Below are 5,987 nucleotides of genomic sequence, written 5' to 3'. Positions count from 1 at the left end.
GTCATTAAATGATCCAAACTACCTGGAACTGTCCAGATCCCTTTTTATCCGTAAAAATCTATGCTTTTTTATAACAGATATTGTTCATTAAAACTTTGGTTGATAGAATAATCTTCTGAAACTTCAAAACAACAAGAACAAGACTGAAAGATCTGGAAAATAGGTTCTACTTTCCAGATCTGAAAGCCCCTTTCATTTTTATCTGTAAAGGTCCCCCTTTTTTATCACACTTAGGGTTCATTCAAGAAAAAAGGGAGAACTTTCTAGATCTGAAAGTCCTGTCCTTTTTTTCTGGAAAAAGGACTTCCCTTTAACATTTTTATCCATCTCCTCACTCTACATTAGGAAAAAGAACACCAATAAAAAGAATCATAAAATAACAATGTTTGTTGTAGTTTTACACAGTCAAGAGCAAGCCTTGAACCTCTCAATGTACAAAAAGATAAAAAAAATCATGAAAAAGGAGTCTTTTTTCCTTTTCCACAAAGGATCCTTTTGCCAAAAACCACAAAAGAGGGCTGCAAAAACCAAACGTAGCGGCTAAACACCCCCAAGTCTGTAATAAACCCACGAATAGGCACATGATCTGCAAAAAAAAACACAAAACGAGTAGTTAGATCTCTGTAAAAGAGCAAACACACTAGAAAAGCACAAAGAAAACGTGATTCACCTTAAGGAAATCCCGAGTCCGTAGCAAACCCACGAGACCTGCATCCGAGTTCAAAGAACTCACAAAAAACACAAAGAGAAGTTAGCTAGACACAAGGAGCAAACAAAAAAATACAAAAAAACGCAAAGAACTCAGCGAAAACGCAAAGAGCAAACACAAACAGAAAAATACAAAACAAAAAACGTGATTTGCCTTAGGATAAAACACATGCATGAGTAGATCGGACCTCCTAGGAACCTCGAAGGAGCCAAACGGTGGCTGTCCGCCCTCCAAAGGATGTCGAACCGCCTATAAACCCCGTGAATAGGGTAGATAGGGGCGGTTCAGCTCCATTTCACTCATAAAAAACGGAGAAAAGGTCACCGGAATGTTAGACTAAGGCCGAACCGTTTCGAGAGGAAGAGAGAAGGACGGGAAGGATGGTGGCTGGCGTGAAACGTCCATGGTCGGAAGGCTTTCTCTTTTTGTAGAGGAAAAAGGGAAGGGAGAGGGGCGAGGTCAGGGAAGATGAACAGTGTGAGAATAGAGGGGTAGGAGCTGTTGTGTGTCGGCCAAAGAGCCAAAGAGGGAAGCTAGGTTTAGTTGTGTATAGGGAGCAATTTATACTAGGGTTAATGGAAGATGGGCTTAAAACAACAACCTAAAAAATCATGTCTTGGGCCTAAATGAAGGGAAACGAATTGGGTCATTTTTTTACATTAAATCCTTATATACAATAATGTCCATTGTTTAATTAATGTTGATGATTTGTTTAATATAGTATCAAAAGCATGAGTTTCATTTGATAAAATGTCAATTTTCGATCAGGGACTTAATTGGCCTAATTCAGATTAGTAAAATGAGCTTTATAAATTAATCAGACCCTTGCTTATTTGTTTTCTTTTTTATCTTAATGCTATTACTTCATGTCTCATTTTGCTCAATTTAATTTAATTTAATGGTTTTGCATTATTAGTCCTTCCGATAATTATCAACTTCGCCCATACGTCTATGTTTAGTAGTGTGAAATCGGTCTAAAAATAAAATTAATTAAAACGGCTCGATTCGTACGTCTATGTTTTAGGGGTATGAGAACGGCCGAGATAAAAATAACTAATAAAACAAACACCCGATTCATACGCCTATGTCATAGGGGTATAAAAATCGTTTAAAAAATAAAAACTAACTAAAATTAGACGACTTGATTTATAACCCTATGTTATAGGGATATAAGTTAAACGTGTACGAAACTAACAAAGTTAATGCGAATCGATTTATACTTTTATGTCATAGAGGTATGAAAGTGGTTCAAAAATAAAGTTAATTCAAACGGAATACCTCAATTTATACGTCCATGTTATGGGGGTGTAAAGAGTGGTAAAAGTAATAAAATTTAAAAAAACGAACTAATTCATGTGCCTATGTCATAGAAACATGAATTAGATGTTTATCGAAATTAATAAAATTATACTCTTACATTAATAAATACATAAAAAAGTATTAATAAAAATCGAAGTAAATCAAATAAATTTAACACAACAAATCACGTCTTTTAGTACCAATATTTGGATGGGGTAGGGTGATTAATCAAGTTTTTCTTCCCTACACGTAACCGACAAACGAACCAAAAAATCTTTATTTCGCAGACCCCCTTATCCATTAAAATTCAACTATTTCCGGTGTCCAATCACGCCTTAATTTTGATTGGTGGCGACTCTAAAAAATAGTTTTAATTAGGAAAAACTATTAACCGATTTAGCTTCCGGTGTTCGTGCCTAAAAAATCCAGTAGCGACAGCTGGCGACTCTGCTGGGGACTGTCAAGCTAATTTAATATGTGATTTGTGTTAATTTGCTTGTTTGTCTTATTTGTTTCATTTGTTTTATTAATATATGTGATGTATTTTCATTATTGTTATTATTATGTCATTTTTTTATAAATATTTATCGCATTGTTCCGTACATATCATAATCCGCACTATCACACGAACACTCAAAGGCCAGGTTCTGGTCTTACCCTTTTTAGGATTTTAGGTGAGAACAAAGTAGGGGTGCCGCCATAGGAAACATGGTTAGGCCCGTGAAACGTTCTCAACTCAAACCGCTTTCTCCCCAAGTTTTGGTGAGAAAGATTTTACTAAACTCGGTTCGGGAGTTAGTATCAAAAAGTGGTTTGAGAACCCACTCGTTAGAATTAGACCAAAGCTACCAATAGCAATTACCCTCTCAGAAAAACGTTTAGGTACTCACTCATGCATATATATCAATAGAAATGTGGTACAATAGAGTCTTGCATGATGTTTTGCCACACATATGCTATCCCATATGTACATACATATGCATAACCCCTTATTAAAATTAAAGATATAACAAACACATTTCACCAGGAAAATGGATCACCTGATAGGGAACGTTCCTATAGACAACGAGCTACCCCCTAACGTTATGATAAACATTACCCAAGCTGTTTTAGAGGATAGGTCCAGAGAGATGGTCGGGACTCATCAAGACATCCTACTTCATCATTATGGGATACACAATGCCCCGATCAAGTTTACAGATTGGCACCCTACTTTCCCACACTTGAACTGCTTTTATACGGCAGCGAAAGATGTACTCGGCTTTCCGCATGAAGCCTATTCACTGTTATGGTACCTCTCTCGAGCAGGGAAAATGGGGTTCATTTTAGACAAGGCATGGATGATACATTGTATTCACTACTGGATTGAGAACCCCTGAGCTGTCTCTTTTTTTAATGATTGGCTGTTGAAGTACGGGGACTACGAGGAATGGCTCGAGATTCTCCATGTTGTCCCGAATCTCCCATACGGGTTCTTTGTATTTGACATCAGGGAGGAGCTAGAAATGCGAGAGGATGGGATTCACATCCTAAACCGATACGTTGTCCATTTGGAAAGCAACTATGCCTTCAACCCTATGCAAGACCCGATTAGAAACAGGCATGCTTGGCTGGAGGTCAAGCAAAAGTTGATGATGCATAGCAATTACCACATTGACGATGTGCCTCTAGCCTTGTTGAACCCCATAAACTACCATTTTGATGGTAGAGTCAAACTTCTCCCCTCAGTCATCCCATTGGGGACGACAATGCGCAAAGGCACGCAGCAGCTCATTACTACACTGCCCCGCTAGCTATGGTCGGCTTGCACCCAATCCCAGATGGGAATATGCCCCAACATGACCAGCCCATGAACGCAGGGGAGCCGATCCCATTCGACTATGATAGTGGGGAAGATGATGAGGAAGGGGGATCCCAATCAGAAGAGGATAGTGAAGAAGGGGAAGATGATGAGGAAGGAGGATCCCAGCCAGAAGAGGATAGCGAAGAAGAAGACAAAAATAGGGATATGAGAGAGCAAGAGGTGGCGTCTTCAGAGTCCACTAATCAGGAACCCATGGAAATGGGTAATGGTAGCCAACCTTTGGGAGTTGAAATCAATCTGAAGTCTGAACCTTCGGTGGCTCCGATAGGCCAAGCAGCACCAGGACAAGTAATGCAAGAACTCGACGTAGAGCGTCATGAGCAGCTACCCGAGGATATTTTTGAATTCCTCAATGATGATATGGTAATGGGAGGGCTTCAAGATGCCCTTGAGGCAGATTGGTAGTGTCCTCCAAGCAGGGTGAAGATGACAAAAGGGGAATACAGCCTTGAACAAGAAAAACGAGCCTTCATCCTTCTTTTTTGTTATATATATAAATTAGGAGCCTTGTAAAGTGAGATGATAGTGGATTGATCTTCATAGGGAAAATGGTGAAGATAGCCATCTATCATTTCATTCTAGTAGATGCATATATTAGTAGATATTTTGTAAAGTAAAGGTTGAAACAAACCGATTACTTCTTAGGACCATTTCATTCTGTTGTATTTACATTTAAGTCCCTTTTGGAAGGTAGGATTTTGTAAAAAATGAAACAATGGGTGATGAGTCCCAAAAAAAAAGGACCAATCACCCTTGTTTCATTCAAATAGACGCACATGATGGGGCAAATATTTTGTAAAGGTAACTTTTGAAGGAAGCTGACACGTCTTAGTATTAGTTCTGCTCAAACGTTATCAATTAGGGCCCACTACCACAGGGGTAAAGTGTAAAAAGGATTAGTCTAGACGAAGGAGCAGTTGTCCTTTACGTGCTTCTTCAAAAAAAAAGTGATACTTTATCGTTATGAATGATATCTTTTTCCCGGGAGATCTGTTTGTTATATCTTAATCGTAATAAGAGATGCATATCATTCAACCATGCATAATCATCACTTACACATTTTTTTATTTTTATATAACCCTTTATCTGAAATATGCATAACACATGATATTCAATAAAATCTCAATAGAATTACCTACCTATGAAATGTTCGAAGAAAGGGCAGTGGAGACATGGTCAACAGAGAGCCAACAAAGGCTAGGAGATGTCGCGGCTGTAAATGTGATCCCCGACCGAGTAAAAACAGATTTCAACCAGAATGATTTAGAAGAGTTAAAAAACGTATTTGGGATGTTGCCAGCTGCAGTGGTGAGGGCTTTCTCCCATGAGTATGGGTGGATACGACACTTGATATATGTACCAACTCACCCCACTATGCTTAAAGCATTGGTCCAGTTCTGGAATCCTAGCATCAGATGTTTAACGTTCGGCATGAACGATCTGACTCCTACCCTAGAAGAGTACCACTGTTTAACTCATATCCCGCTGACCAAGGAAAGCAGACTCTTCGCTTATAATAACAATGAAAAAGCAAAGAAACAGCTAGCCAGACTGATAGGGCTTCAAGCCAAGGATATAGAAGGATGGGAAACAGATCGAGAATTCAGTGTACCTAAGATGATGGCATTCGCAGTAGATAACCTTTGCAATGACAATAGAACTCGGATGTTGGCCTTATTAATTTACGGTCTCGTGCTGTTTCCGAGACGTTTAGAAAGAATAGACTCATCAGTTGTCGTCTACTTCTCGAAGGTAGTTCAGGGTGCTAAAGGTGTAAACCTTGTAATAGGGATATTGGCAGAAACCTTCCGTTCTTTAGATTATTGCAGAATTAATGGAGATGGTAGGTTTGTGGGGTGTGCGCCACTATTATGCATATGGGCTCTAAGTCATTTTCACTGCCCGGAGCGCTTTGGCTTTCCAGAAATAAAATACAATAAGAGTTACAACCAGTACAAGAACTATGTCACAGATTTCAGGGAAGCTATATGGCCAAAGAAACGTCCATCGAAGACAGAATGGTCTAGATTCCTTCAGAAAATAGAATCGTCCGACATTGTGTGGTTGCCTGCTTGGAAGGAAAAGCTTAACACCATATATCGCTGTTGTGAATTC

At 39.0% G+C, this 5,987-nt stretch overlaps 1 long non-coding RNA gene across 1 annotated transcript; it reads right to left on the bottom strand.

Moving 5' to 3' along the window:
- Window positions 1–360: 360 nt before the first annotated feature.
- On the bottom strand, window positions 361–1,466 carry LOC136204243 (uncharacterized). The gene is made up of 2 exons (XR_010675097.1): window positions 671–1,466; window positions 361–586 (listed from the first exon to the last, which is right to left on the bottom strand). It is a non-coding gene; the product is annotated as an uncharacterized lncRNA (long non-coding RNA).
- Window positions 1,467–5,987: the final 4,521 nt, after the last annotated feature.

The sequence above is a fragment of the Euphorbia lathyris genome, chromosome 8 (assembly GCF_963576675.1).
Source record: "Euphorbia lathyris chromosome 8, ddEupLath1.1, whole genome shotgun sequence".
Taxonomy (NCBI): domain Eukaryota; kingdom Viridiplantae; phylum Streptophyta; class Magnoliopsida; order Malpighiales; family Euphorbiaceae; genus Euphorbia; species Euphorbia lathyris.
The sequence above is the reverse complement of the archived record's forward strand: the minus strand, read 5'-3'. Positions and strand labels throughout refer to the sequence as shown.